The 15,283-nt window shown below is 47.4% G+C and overlaps 1 protein-coding gene across 8 annotated transcripts in view; it reads right to left on the bottom strand.

The window, feature by feature from the left end:
- Window positions 1-13,480, bottom strand: part of ERBIN (erbb2 interacting protein) — a 96,316-nt gene extending 82,836 nt beyond the window's left edge. For all 8 annotated transcript variants that reach the window (XM_058680175.1, XM_058680178.1, XM_058680176.1 and 5 more), the window contains exon 1: window positions 13,293-13,480. The gene's annotated coding sequence lies outside the window, so the exon portion shown is untranslated. The remainder of the gene's footprint in view (window positions 1-13,292) is intronic.
- Between the last annotated feature and the right edge of the window lie 1,803 nt (window positions 13,481-15,283).

Here is a 15,283-nt window from a genome sequence, read left to right on the forward strand (position 1 = left end):
ACAGGCATTCCATCTAGGAGTGCCACTGCTCTATTTCCAGTCCAGCGCTCTAATATTTAAACCCCTACCAGCCACATGGGACATCTGGATGAAGTTACTGACTCCTGGAGGGAACCAATAGATATTTCTTACCCGTTCTGTGTCTGTCACTCTACTTACAAGAAGACAACTGTAACAAAAAATCTAAAAAAATTTACAGAAAAAAGTTTATAATTCCAAAAAAATTTTCATTTTCATCTGTAATCACTGGCCTATTTCTTTTAAAAAATTTATTTATTTTTATTGCAAAGTCAGATAAACAGAGAGGAGGAGAGACAGAAAGATCTTCCATCCATTCATTCACTCCCCAAGCAGCCACAATGGCTGAAGCTGCACCAATCCAAAGCCAGGAGCCAGGAGCTTCTTCCAAGTCTCCCACGCAGGTGCAGGGTCCCAAGACTATGGACCATCCTGGACTGCTTTCCCAGGCCACAAGCAGGGAGCTAGAAGGGAAGTATTCCTGCAAATACAGAGGACACCCCAAGCACCTGGGGTCTCTGCTACCCACACGGGACACTATGATGGAGCTTCTGGCTCAAGGCTTTGGCCTGGTCCAGATTAGGGAGTTGTGGTCATTTGTGGAATAAACCAGAAAACGGAAGCTGGTTATCTATCTCCTGTCCCTTCTGCCTCCACCCACCCCCATCACTCTGCCTTTCAAATAAATTTTTTTACCAAAGAGTTTGCAAAAATGAAGGTAATTTTTTCATATACTCAATACATAAATATTCAAAAGAGGTAATACACTGCGTGCCAGAAAATTTGATCAAGTGCCTGTAACAGCATTCCCAATTATTCCTATTTCTTATAACATTATTTAAATTTATTTCACTTACTCAATGAACATATTGTTGCTATTAGTAGCAAAAAGGTAGATGAGATGCATATCATTTATAATACAAACTATCATTTATATGAAAACATTTATAATGTAAAACACGAATACACACATTAACAATGGACTTCAGTTAATAATGTATCAAAACTGGCTCATGAATTGCGAACATATACCACATGAATGCAAAATGTGAACAGGAGATACGGAGAGGGGAGAAACAGAAGAACTTCATATACTCTGCTCAAATTTTCTTTAAACCTGAACTATTCCTAAAGTTTACATCTAGAACAAAGTTTATGGGTCCGTGTGTGGTGCACGGGGTTAAGCCAGCACTTGCGATACAGGCGTTTCATATCACAGTGCTGCCAGTTCAAATCCTGGCAGCTCCACTCCTGATCCAAGTTTCTGCTAATGTGCCTTGGAAAGCAGTAAAATACAGTCCAGGTACTCGGGCCCTTGGCACTGACATGGGAGACCGGCTGGAGTTTTGAGATTCCTGGGCTTTGTTTGGCCTGGCCCAACCCTGACAGTTGTGGCCATTTGGAAAGTGAATCAGCAAATACAATCCCTCAAATACAATCCCTCTGTCACTGTGGCTTTCAAAATAAAAAACTCTTTAAAAGCTTACAATGGAGGGTCAGGCACGGCAGCTTAGTGACCAAAGTCCTCATTTTGCATTGCCGGGATCCCATACGGGTGCCGGTGCAGATCCTGGCAGTCCTGCTTCCCCTCCAGCTCCCTGCTTGTGACCTGGGAAAGCAGCAAAGCATGGCCCAGAGCCAAAACATGAGAGCCAAAAGAAGCTCCTGACCCCTGGCTTCAGATCAGCTCAGTTCCAAGCGTTGTGGCCACTTGTGGAGTGAATCATCAGACAGAAGATCTTTCTGTCTCTCCTCTCTGTAATCGGACTTTCCAATAAAAATAATTAAAAAAAAAAAATCTCAAAAAAGGGCCCAGCGCAGTAGCCTCACGGCTAAAGTTCTCACCTTGAATGCACCAGGATTCCATTATGGGCACTGGTTCTAATCCCGGCAGCACACTTCCCATCCTGCTCCCTACTTACATTTACAGCCTGGGAAAGCAGCTGATTACTGCCCAAACCTTAGGACCCTTCACCCGTGTGAGAGTCCCTGAAGAGGCTCCGGCTCCTGGCTCCTGGCTTGGATTGGCTCAGCTTCGGCCACTGCAGCCGCTTGGCGGGTGAGTCAATGGACGGAGGATCTTCCTCTCTGCATATCTGACTTTGCAATAAAAATATAAAAATAAATCTTTAAAAAAAATAAGCACCATTTAAAAAAGAAAAAGGCCATTCTCACAGAAAAAAATCTAGCCAAATAAAAAATTTGCATTTTTTGGCACAGCAGGTAAAGCACAACCCACAATGCCAACAACCCAAATGGACACCAGTTCACGTTCTGGCTGCTCTGCTTTCAATGCAGCTCTGTGTTAACGGCCTGGGAAACAAGGAGAAGACGATCCAAGAGTTTGGGCTCTTGCCAAACACATGGGAGAGACCTGGAAGAAGTTCCCAGCTCCTGGCTTCAGCTTGGCCCAGCTGCTGCAGTCATCTGGATGGAAAAATCTCTCTCTGCAACTCTTTCAACTAAAGAAATAAATCTATGAAACAATTCGACCATCAAAATAAATGCCTAGGGCAGACACTGTAGCATACCAGGTTAAGCAAACAGTTGTGATTCCTGCATGCCGTATCATAGTACTAGTCGAGTCCCAGCCACTTCTCCGCCAATGAGATGGTGCAAGCAGTTCTGTCCCTGTCACTCACTGTACAGACGCCAGGGGAGTTCCAGGCCCCTGGCTGCAGTCTAACTCAGCCCGGGCTGTCACATTTCCACACTCTGTCACTCTGTCTTCCGGATTAAAATAAAATCATTTTTAAAAATAAATATTTGGCCCCTGAACTAATGCAGAATATAAGCCCCCAAATCATAGACAGGTAGCACAAAAAAAGGCTGACAATCTGGTTATGGTATCATACAGCAGGGGGTAGAGGTGAGGGACACTGTGGCAGGTAACGGTCATCAAAAGGTTGGTTAAAAAAGAAATAATTGCTTAAAAAGAATAATAAAAAAAATGAATTGGGTGCAGCCCCTAGAGCTTCCCAGCTCACCATGGCACCTTCCCTCTGCAGGTGCCTAACGCCATCACCGGCCATCCTCTTTACACTCCAAGGGAAGGGGGCGACTCAATTTTGCACCCAGACCCATTCAAGTGTCAGCTACATACAACTTGCCAGTCGTAATGTCAGTTGCATCAGGAGTTTGTCATAGTAATAAAAAGCTAACACAACATAATTTTGAGCTGGATGCTTTTGCGCTAAAAGATGCTGAAACAACTGGATTATTTTAGATGTAATAGATTCATGTTGACTTTCTGATTTTGATAGTTACGATGTAATTATATAGGAGCATGTCATAGCTAATAAGAAATAATATTAAAGTACTTCGGGGTGATGGTCAACTGGTCGGCAACTTGCAAACAGCTAAACAAAAATGTTCCAACTCTGTAGCTGTCATTGCCTCAACACTTAAAGCACAAAACAATTTCAAAACCTACACTACCACTAAAGTCTAGGAAAAATAGATCTACATACAAGGATAAAGCAATTTTTCAACAAAATAAAATGGGTTGGAAGAACAAAAATGCAAGAGAAGTAGTCCTCTCTTATCTGTGAATTTGCTTTCTGCTGTCTTACTTACCCATGACCAACCATGGCCACAACCATTAAATGAAAAATGTTAAAAATAAACAATCTTAACATTTCACATGCATTATCAGAGTGTCCTGGCAAAACCTTGGACCATTCCACTCGATCCTGCCCAGGAGGCAAGGCGCCCCTTTGTCCAGCAGGCGTGTCACCTGCCCAGTCCCTCAGTTATCTGACAAACTGTAAAGTAGCACAGTGCTTGTGCTCAAGTAACTCTGGTTTTTACTTTATGATGGCCCCAAAGCATAAGAACAGTAAATAACAGGATGAATTTGCTTCCTTTAAGTGAAAAGGTGAAAGAAGCTTACAATTCAACAAGGAAAGAAAAAAAAACACATGCTGGATGCCACGGTAGTTGCTATACACAGAAAACACTGAATCTTCTCAATGGGCCTTTTGGTACAGAGGATGCCACCAGGCACACCGACATCCCACCTGCAATGTGGGTACACGGCACGCCGCCTGGCACACCGACATCCCACGTGGAGTGTGGGTACACGGCACGCTGCCTGGTACACCGACATCCCATGTAGAGTGTGGGTACACGGCACACCGCCTGGCACGCCAACATCCCACGTGGAGTGTGGGTACACGGCACGTCGCCTGCCATGTCGACATCCCATGTAGAGTGTGGGTACACGGCACACAGCCTGGCACACTGACATCCCATGTGGAGTGTGGGTATATGCACGCTGCCTGGCACATCACATCCCATGTACAGTGTGGGTACACGGCACACAGCCTGGCACACCGACATCCCACGTGGAGTGTGGGTAAACGCACACCGCCTGGCACACCGACATCCCATGTGGAGTGTGGGTAAACGCACACCGCCTGACACATCACATCCCATGTGGAGTTTCTGTGCTGGAGGCCAGGCTTTGTTTCAGGTTTAAGCTTCCTGCAAAATTCCACCCTGCTAATGTGTATGCAGTCCAAGTGGCTGGGTTCCTACTACCTTTGTGGGAGACGCCCAGCTGCAGTCTAGTCCAGATCTGTTACAGACACACAGGGAGTGAACTCAGGGCTGAGAGAGCTCTCTTTCTCCAAAAAGTAATAAATTTTTAAAAGAATATTCTTTGGAACTGTAGATTAGAAATTTCTGCTAATTTTTCTGTCATATCACAAATGACAGAAGACACAGCCCAAGTGTATAAGCATGATTAGTTAAGAGTGAAAAGCCATGAACGCACAGGGGATCTATTCAGTTTGAGTTCTCTGACAGGGGTTTCAGAACATATCACCCTCAGTTAAGAGGGGGGAACTATAGATGTATCTGAGATACCCTGCCCAACACCAGCATGAAATGGGATCTTCAAAAGAAAGAACTAGAAGGTCTGTGTCCCAGTCAGTCCGCCAAGTAATAAAGCTTCAATACACCACTGTACAGTTAACACCTCTAAAACAGCTCTGAACTGTGGGAGAGCTGACACTCAGCAGGACTGTGAAAACCGAAACCCTCCAGTGACAGGAAGCATGGACACTAACAAGTTCAGCTACTCACATACCCTAAAAGAGAACCTGTTAAATACTCATCTCCTTCCTCTTACAAGCAACTCAGAAAACCACAACAGATTCATTCACACTCAGAAAGCAAAAACACCCTGGTACAACCTTTGACCACCATGAGAAATCTAAAAGTTGATGAAAAATTATCAAGATCAAATTTTCTGTAGTGTTAGTAGAGGAAGAGAGGTTCCAAGTTACACAGGGATCAAAAATAGAGCTGGCAGGGTAAATGCTGCGGCTCAAAGGTTAAGCTGCAGCTTCAAGCACCACCACTTCCAGTGCTAGTTCTAGGTCCAGACACTGCTCCCAAAAGCCCCCTGCTGATGAGCCTGGAAGCAGCAAATGGCTACAGATACTGAGTTCCTGCAGTACCAAGTGGGAGTCCCTGGTGCCTGAATTCAGACTAATGCAGCCCCCCACCTTTGGCTTCTAGGGCACTGAACCAGCAGATGAGAGATCTTCCATCCAGTGTGTCACGCTGACTTCCAAATACAACAACCTATTAGAATATATAATACATACATATACACATAAATCCTATGAACCAGAGTTTAGAAACTACATTCAAAAACACAGAACAAAATAACTAAAAAACAAGTGAAAACAGAGTAAGTATGAGCCTTAAGATTCCCCTAGAATGTAAAACCAAAAAGTTAGTAAAAGTTCTATAACACCCAGTACTCACCTAGTTTTTAGGGTATAGCCTGAAAAACACACAGACTACGACAACCTCTGAAATGCTCTTAAGGTGTGTGGCCCAGCCCAGCAGCCTAGTGGCTAAAGTCCTCACCTTGCACCCACCAGGATCACATTAGGGTGCTGATTCCGGTCCCAGCAGCCCCGCCTCCCATCCAGCTCCCTGCTTGCGGTCTGGGAAAGCAGTCCAGGATGGTCCAAAGCCTTGGGACCCTGCACCTGCGTGGGAGACCTGGAAGAAGCTCCTGCCTCCTGGCTTTGAATCAGTTCAGCTCCGACCACTGCAGCCGCTTGGGGAGTGAATCAATCGATGGAAGATTTTTCTCTCTGTCCCTCCTTCTCTCTGTATATCTGACTTTGCAATAAAAATGAATAAATCTTAAAAAATCTTCAATGAAACAAACAAACAAACAAAAAAAACAATGTCCTTGTCTTTTCTGGTGCGTGAGGATGCGTATTACCATCCTGGAAAGGCTCAACCCAGTGAATCAACACGCCAAGGCTCGGAAGCAGACCATCCCAGGTGTAAGTCACACTCGTGGAGAGGAAGACTGCACTGTTACCACTCCAGATTCAGACACTAACTTTATTTTAATATATATATATATATATATATATATATATATATATATATATATATATTTTTATTACATTGCAATATGTGACAGTTTTATAGGCACTGGGATTTCCCCCACCCTCCCCAAACCCCACCAACCCTCCCCATGGTGGATTCCTCCACCCTGTTGCATTACCACAGTTCAAATTCAGTTGAGATTCTTTCATTGGAAGCATTACCAGGCATAAAGTCCAGCATCTTATTGTCCAGATAAGTTCATCTGTTTCTTGGGGAGACCATCTCTGGTCTGAAGGTAGAGCTGGTAGAGTGGTTTTGACATTTCAAAGGATCTGAATTGCTGCCACTCTCACCACTCCAAGCACAATGTGGTCGTTGGAGAATCCACTGATTGACACAGTCCATCATAGAGTCTCCGTTTGCCCAGCATTTTCATTGCCAACATTTGCTGAGGCGGTTGACCGACCTGCTCTGTCCTCTGTCATTTGATGGTTAGCAGCCACTAACTTTAAAACTGCTACTTCTGGTGGGCACTGGGAACAGCAATGAAGATGTCACTTTATACACACATCCCTCACAGACTGCCTTACTGCACTCCTGGTCCATATTCCAGCTAACGTGCACTCAGGGTTGCAGAACATGACAACTGAAGTATTTGGGTCCTTATCACTCCCCAGCCCCTGACTTCAGCCTGGCTCAGCCCTCCCTATTACCAGGATTTGAGAAATGAATCAGACATGGAAGACCTGTCTTTCCACCTTTAAAAAATAGAAAACAAATACAATTTTAAAAACCACAATATAATGGGCCCAGCACTATGGTTCAGTGGCTAAATCCTCACGTTGCACATGCCAGGATCCCGTTTGGGCACCAGTTCTTTATTTAAAAAGAAAAAAGATGTATTTTTTTTATTGCAAAGGCAGATATACAGAGAAGAAGAGAGACAGGAAGATTTTCCATCCACTGATTCACTCTCCAAGCAGCCACAATGGCCGGAGCTTAGCCAATCCAAAGCCAGGAGCCTGGGGCTTCATCCAGAACTTTACGTGGGTGCAGGAACCCAATACTTGGGCCACCCTGACTGCTTTCCCAGGCCACAGAAAAGGAGCTGGATGGGAAGCAGGGCTGCTGGGATTAGAACCAGTGTCCATAGGGTATCCTGGCGCATGCAAGATGGACTTTAGCCATTAGGTCATCACGCCGGTGGGCACAAGTTCTAATTCTGGCTACTCTACTTTCCAATCCAACAGCCTGCTTGTGGCGTGGGAAAGCAGAGGACAGCCTAAAGTCTTGGGACCCTGCACCCACGTGGGAAACCAGGAAGAAGCCCCCGACTCTTGGCTTCTGATCATCTCAGTTCCAGCCATTGCAGTCACCCAGGGAGGGAATCAGAGGATGGAATCTTTTCTTCTCTCTGTAAACCTGCCTTTCCAATAAAAATAAATAAATCTTAAAAAAAAAAAAAAAAAAACCTACGATATACTACTTTCGAAAGTTTAGTGTCAAATCGTATCCACAATTAACTAAAAAATCTATTAAAATAATGCTCACTTTCCAACCACTATCTATATAAAGCTGGATTTCCTTTATATACTTCAACCAATAACAGAAATAAGTGCTTGAAGAGGTCAAAAGTAGGACGGAGAACAGTTACAGGGCCACAAATAATCACAATATGCACATTGACGCGACCTAAACAGTCCATCGTAGTGACATTAAACACATGAAAAACAGAGCTGAGGAACCTAAACACAAATCACAAATACAGGTAACAAATAACAGAATACATGAATATTAAGTTTAATACTGTATGTACACTGAGCTGAAATGCAAAAAGCATATTCTCAGAATTAAAAGGAGCTGGGGCTGGTGTTCTGGAATAGCCTATGAACTCAGCAATCCACAGGGTTGCCAGTTTGGGTCCCAGCTGCTTCACTTCCAGTCTAGCTCCCCGTTAAAGCATTTGGGAACAGAGTGGAGGCTGCCCCACGTATTCTGGCTTCTACAAGAGACTGGGATGAAGTTCTGGCTTCCACCTCGCCCAGGCCTGGTCATGGTAGTCATCTGGGGAGTAAACCAGAAGACAGAAGATACCTGTCTCTTGTAGGAGGACATTGTGACCATAGGTCAGCCACCGTAGTCAGGGAGCACAGCATTACAGTTGATGGGACAATATTTGTATGATAAACAACTGAATGGATGTCTTGTGTGTGACTGATTGGATATCCTTTGCATGAGAACAACTGTATGGCTACCTTTTGTATACCTGATGAGATATCATTTGTATAAGAACAGTTGAGTGGGAAGTAATATACAAGGCAAAAGGACTTCCAAACTAAGTCAACTAAGTATCTCCACCCTAATCCTGTATGACCCTCAGCATATAAAGTCTGTTGCCCCTAATAAATTTTGGCTATTGATCATCAGTCAGTAGTCCAAGTGTACACCAAGTCCATCGCTGCAGGACAGCGACAGTCTCTCCCACCTGCAATTCTCACAGTCAAATAAATAAACGGGGCACTCACTGCACAGTAGTCTAGCGGCTAAAGTCCTCGCCTTGTACGCACCAGGATCCCCTATTGGCACCAGTTCTAATCCTGGCTGCCCCACCTCCCATCCAGCTCCCTGCTTGTGGCCTGGGAAAGCAGGCGAGGACAGCCCAAAGCCTTGGGACCCTGCACCCACGTGGGAAATCCAGAAGAAGCTCAGAGCCCCTGGCTTTGGATTGGCTAAACTCTTGTTGTTGAGGCTGCTTGGGGAGTGAACCATCAGACGGAAGATCTTCCTCTTAAACATAAATAAATAAATGAATATTTAAAACAAATAAATAAATAGGGTTATGTGATTAAATAAACTTCACCCTGCAGGTGATGGATTTTTGCAGTGACAGACCAATAACCTTTGGAAAAGAGGGGAAAGACGTAAGAAACAACCCAATATGAAAGCAACAGGAGAAGTTAACAAAACTAACTATAAAAATAGGAAGCCAAAGGAATCAGAAAACTGAGTAACAGTTAGATTGCTCTTTTTTAAGAAAGAAAACAAACAAAAAAGATGGACATATGTATTTGAAAAGCTACAGAGCAAGCTGGTTCACACTCCAGATGGCTGCACCAACCCAGGCTAAGCCACGCTGAAGCCAAGGGCTTCATCATGGGCACAGAGTCCAAAAACTGAGTCATCTTCCATTGGCTTTTTTTTCTTTTTTAGGATTTATTTTTATTGGAAATTCAGATTTATATAGGAACAGAGAAAAGATCTATCCACTGGTTCGCTTCCTAAATGACGACAGCCAGAGCTAATCCAAAGCCAGGAGCCAAGAGCTTCTTCCAGATCTCCCACGCGGGTACAGAGTCCCAAGGCTTTGGGCCGTCCTCGCCTGCTTTCCGAGGCCACAGGCAGGGAGCTGGGCGGGAAGTGGAGCTGCTGGGACAGGAACAGGTGCCCATATAGAATGCCAGTGCTGGAAGGTCCAAGATGAGCCTGTTAAGCCATGGTGCAGGCCCCATCTTCCACTGTTTCTCAAGGAGCTGCATCAGAAGTTGAGCAACTGGGACTTGAACCATCACTCATATGGGATATTGGCCCCGCAAGCTGTGATTCGACATACAACACAATGCCAGCCCCCAGATTTCTTTTTATAATTAGGAAGATCAAGGAGAAAGGGAAAAGCCGACAGGCACATCTGAGAGAATAGTAAATTATGACAGGCACCCAGAAAAACAGAAAAATATAATAAAGAAAAGTAGAAGACAGAAACACAACTTTTTTCTTGGAAAACTTAAAAGCAAATATTAGAGATAAAAATCAACGTGTTTACCTATTTTCTATGCAGAGTGCATTCAAAAACTGAAAAAAATCTATTAAGAACGGTTAAACAGAGGTGCTACATATACTATCACAAAAGGAAAAAGAGGAGAACATTTTGGAGGTTCTATAACACAAATATTCCCAGAAAAAAAAGGTGAAGCACGTAACTGAAAAGCGAATGAGAGCATGCAAGCAACAAAGGTATTTAAAGAGATCTAGGCAAGCTACAAATACAAATCAGAAAATGACTTGCTTTCCAGCATCACTACAATACTGGATAATCCCAAATACTTGGTAAGTCGTGCCATAATCTGTTTCTGCAACAAAAGCAGCTTAAACTCTAAATCATATTCTCTAAATCATATTACATCTATAAATAATTGTTTGAAATAAATGCCTAAATATGTATCTAGTTTTCCAAAACTTAAAAGTGTTTCTTAGAAGGTATTATTTACTACCAATAGCTCAACACCACCAAGACCTAAAACAACTGAGTTTAAAATATTTAACAATGATACATGTCTCCACAGTTATCACTTTATAAGAACACAATAAACACAGGACCTGTGCAACAGCCTAGCAGCTAAGGTCCTGGCCTCACATGCGCCAGGATCCCATATGGGCGCCGGTTCTAATCCCAGCAGCTCTGCTTCCCATCAAGCTCCCTGCTGTGGCCTGGGAAAGCAGTCAAGGATGGCCCAAAGCCTTGGGACCCTGCACCTGTGTGGGAGACCTGGAAGAGGATCCTGGCTCCTGGCTTCAGATCAGCGCAGCTCCAGTTGTTGTGGTCTCTTGGGGAGTGAATCAATGGATTGAAGGTCTTCCTCTCTGTCTCTCCTCCTCTGTATATATGAATTTACATTAAAAATAAATAAATCTTTTAAAAAGCACAAACAATAAAAATTTGGTTCTCATATTTGAACCTCTGTAAGCTTTTTAAACACAAAGTTTGCTGTGGTTTAACCTCAAGTTCAACAACAACAACAAAAAATGTTTAAATTGCATTTTTTGGAAATAAACTTTCTGGAAGTACTCCTCCAGTTTATTGCAAGCGAATTCATACAACACTAAGAGTATCCAAATCCTGAAGTGAATTGAGAGTATTGCAATTGATTGCTTTCCTAAGCTTTTTTTAACCCTCACATTTTAAACAAGACTTTGAAAATACAGTTCAACAGTATAAAACGCCAAACTTATTTAGTGCTAAGTACCAGAATTTTAAGGAAATGACAAATGATGAACTATCAAAAGGTAAAAACAGAACCAAAGGCAATTGCTCAAATCAGCAGGTTTTTTAACCAGGCTGCCTATGTGCAGACCTGCCAATCTTCCCTCAAGGGGAGAAAACAAAATAAAACCCAAGAGCTGCATTTAAACCAGGTGCTTATCAGGAGCTGCAACAGTTCTTCTGTAAAACTTGTGAACACAGAAATACCTTCACAGAGTGGTAATTCTGGGTCAAAGACTTGCACTGTTAAGGTTTGTGGCTGAGGCCAAGTATAAGCCATATAAGGAAACTGAAGTTCAACGTCATTTATTTTGTTCTATTCTTTCAGATGCCCAACAATAACCTTCTTGACTGCCTAATCCAAAATCATAAAAAGTTGTGCACTTTAAATTCCTTGATAAAGCGATTTGACCTAACAGAAATTACATGCTAGTTAACACTTTTAAAACACTCTCCAGAGCTCAGGCTCTCAGAAGAGAATCCCGTTGTGAAATGTACTTTTAAAAGATGAAGTAGCAAAGATCAGGTTGTGAAAGAATTCGATCCTGATCTTCTAAACCAACCTTTTCTCTTTGAACGGAAGTCACTTTTTCCTCAGGTTTCCCGGAATTATTTTGGTTAGTATTTGATCAACCAAACGTCAACTGACATACCACTGATTGAACAGATGGACCATATTCACTTAGTATTTGCCAAAGAAACACTACTTTTCCTTATTTTTCCTCTACCCTTCCCGCAAAAGTAGTGCGGGAAAAGCTAAACGTACAAAGACACTACAACACCGCTGCAAAAAATATATATACATGGTGCGGGCTTGCTGCGCCCCATTCTCCTTGGCGGGGGCGCTGGCACAGCTCGGCTGGGTGCCAGTCACACTTCACTGAGTCCTGCCCCACACCAAGTTCCTAACCCTTATTAGGCGGAGCACAACACCTAAACACCAAAACATGCCAACGCAAAAACGCAAACCCCATCGTATTCAGAGGCACAGCTTTTCATACACAGCCCAATCCGTGTGTTTCCCAAGAAAACGCTCCAAGCGTCGACTTCCCTCCATATATAGTCTGTTCTGATCTGCGCCGAAGTTGGAGGGATTCGAACTGCTTGCAGGTGCTCGGTGCGTCTTAATCACCCCTCCTCGGTGGCCGAAAGCCTCACTCCCTGCTTTTCCATCCTCATGGACCGGCAGCCGGAAAAGTCCAACCAGAGACTTGCTTCCAATGCATGAACTAAACCAGAATTCCGGGCGTCTCAACATCTGAAAAGCACCCAGGCTGATACAACTGAGAAAAAAGCAGTACCCGCCTCAAAGGCTAAAGCGGGCGAAGATTTCCTGTCCCTGAACTAAACTGCCATGAACTAAACTGAACAAGGGTTTGAACCAAAAAAAAAACCACGCTCGCCAGGTGCTGGAGTCGCTAGCACTGTCAACAAACGCGGCAGCCATCTCAGTCACAGCAAATCACTCGCAGCAGCGACCCAACTTTCTTCCGAACGCCAAGCCGCCAGACCGAGGAACCTGATATACATTGCATCCGTTCCAGAAAAACGAAAACTTCTGGACCTGGCGCCGAACAAAGGCACCCTTTCTTCCGACCGCTCCAAACTTCGCCCTACTTGCATTCTTACACTCCTTTCTCAGCAAACCAGAGTCCAGATGGCAGCGGAGCGAGAGGGGGGAGGCAAAACAAAACAAAAAACCAGCTCGACCATTTTCCCATCCCAACGCCTCCGCACCTGAGAAGCAACACCCCGCACGCTAACTTGGGGGTACAAGCGTTCACCTCTAGCCCGGCCCGTGAACTTGGCAGACTTCTAAAGCCACGCTTCCGTGAAAAAAAAAAAAAGAAAGAAAGAAAAAAAAAGAAATTACCTTTCGGTCGGACAGCGTCTCAGGGCTGCCGTCTCAAAGCTTCGCTTGACATGATTGCCACCCCGACATGAGTCACTCGGGCTGCAGCCGAAAACGCGCTCGGGTCTCCGCACGGTGAGAGCGGCTGTGCCGCGGCCGCCCAGGGGGCTGCTCCGGCGGGGGGCTGGGGTGCGGGCTGCCTTCCCGCTCTCGAGTTTTTGCACGAGTTTTCCCGGCCCCAACTTAGGGAATCTGCGCCGATACACCGGGGGATGGGGTGGGGGGGAAACGTGGGGAGGGGAGGAGGAACTTTTTCACTCGTGACACCGCCCGGAATTGCCGTGCGAAACTCACTTCCTGCCTTGGCGAAAAAGCAGGATCCAGCTCAGTCCAGGGGAACCCGGAACAGCGGCCCGGCGCGCGCCGGGAGGGGGAGGGGAAGGGCCGGCCGCCCCGGGCCTCGGGCTCCCGGAGCCCCGCACGCCCCCCGCACCCCCGACGGCGGCGGCGGCGGCGCGGCCCGGCCGCCTGGGGCCCGGCCGCCTGGGGCCCGGAGCGCGAGGCGAGCCTCGGCTGCGCTAGGCCGCCACCGCCGCCTCCTCCTCCTCCTCCTCGCCGCCGCCCCCAGAGCCGGGCGGCGGGGTTATTGTCTGGAGAGCGCCTGCCGCGCCCTTCGCCCGCGTCGCCGTCGCCCGGAGCAGGAGTCGAGGGGCCGGGCAGGCTCGATGGCGGGCCCCCCTCCCCGGGCCGTCCGTCGGGCCGTCCGTCCTTCCGTCCGTTCCTCGTCGCCTTCCCTTACTCGCTTCTCGAACGTTTTCTCTTTTTGCCTCTCTCGTTTTCCCCGCCGCCGTCCCCTCCTCTCTCCCTTCCTCGTTCTTCTTCCCGGCGGCGGATCCCCTCAAGAAGCGCGGGATCCGAGGACGGGCGGCGGGCAGCTCGGGCTCGTCAAGAGTTGGCGGGGCCGAGGGCTGCTGCTGCTGCTGCTGCTGCTGCTGCGTCCCGCGCCGCCGCGCCACCTTCCCCCGGCCGAGAGCCGGCGAGGGGAGGGGACTGGAGCCCAGGAGGGAGGGGAGAAGAGAGAGGAGGAACGGGGCTGGGGCTGCAGCCGAGTTCCTGCCTCACAGGCCGCGCGGCCCAGGCAACAGCGCCTCCGCCCCGGCGGCCTGGGGGGCGAGGCTGCGCGCCGCGGCTCGGCCAGGGGGCGGGGCGGCCTCCCGCGGGCTGCGCCCCAACCGCCGGCTGCCGGGCCCGAGGCCGGCGCGAGCCAGTCAGAGCGCGCGCGGGGGCGGCGGGGCCGACGTCGGCGGCCCGGGAGCGGGGGCAGGGCCGCTGGCTGGGGCGCTGCTGGTCCCCCGGCTCCGAGGCGGCCCCGGGCCCTGGTTCCCCGGCTCCGAGGCCTGCCCGGTCCCCGCACACGCCTCCTGCCAGCCCACCGCGGCCCCTCCGCGCTCAGCCCTGGAAACGCGGCGCCGGCCCTTGGAGTTTTCTTTGTATATGCACCGCAATCGGTGGCCCGCGGTCCCGATTTGCAGGCAAAGCAGGTATCTCTTTTTCGCTTGCGGGACTCCGATCTTTTTTCTCTAATGGCACGCTCAGGTTGCAAACCTCGGCCGCCGCGGCCCGGCGGGAGCTTCCCACGCCAACCCTGCCTCGCTTGCTGGCTCGCCCCGCCGCCGCAGCTGGGGCTCCTCCAAGGTTCAGCTTCACGCCTGAGAGCAGACAAAGCTGGCGCTGGCCGAGAAAATGGCTCGCGAAATTGTGCCTTTGTTAGAGGAAACGCTGGATGCTGTCCGAAGGCGACTCGGGCTTCCAAGGCCAGCGGTGGCTGGTGGTGCAGTGGTTGAATTGCACGGGCCCCCCTAATTTATCCTGGCCGGCGTTTGCGTTTAGGGAGAGACTCTCAAGCGTTCTGTCAACACATATGGCGTACAAAGCCTGAGCCGTAACATTGCACAGTTTCTACAGTCAGTGTGTTAAATACGATGACAGACGGCCTTGTTTTACCCGGGGAG

This window comes from Ochotona princeps, chromosome 23 (assembly GCF_030435755.1).
Source record: "Ochotona princeps isolate mOchPri1 chromosome 23, mOchPri1.hap1, whole genome shotgun sequence".
NCBI lineage: Eukaryota > Metazoa > Chordata > Mammalia > Lagomorpha > Ochotonidae > Ochotona > Ochotona princeps.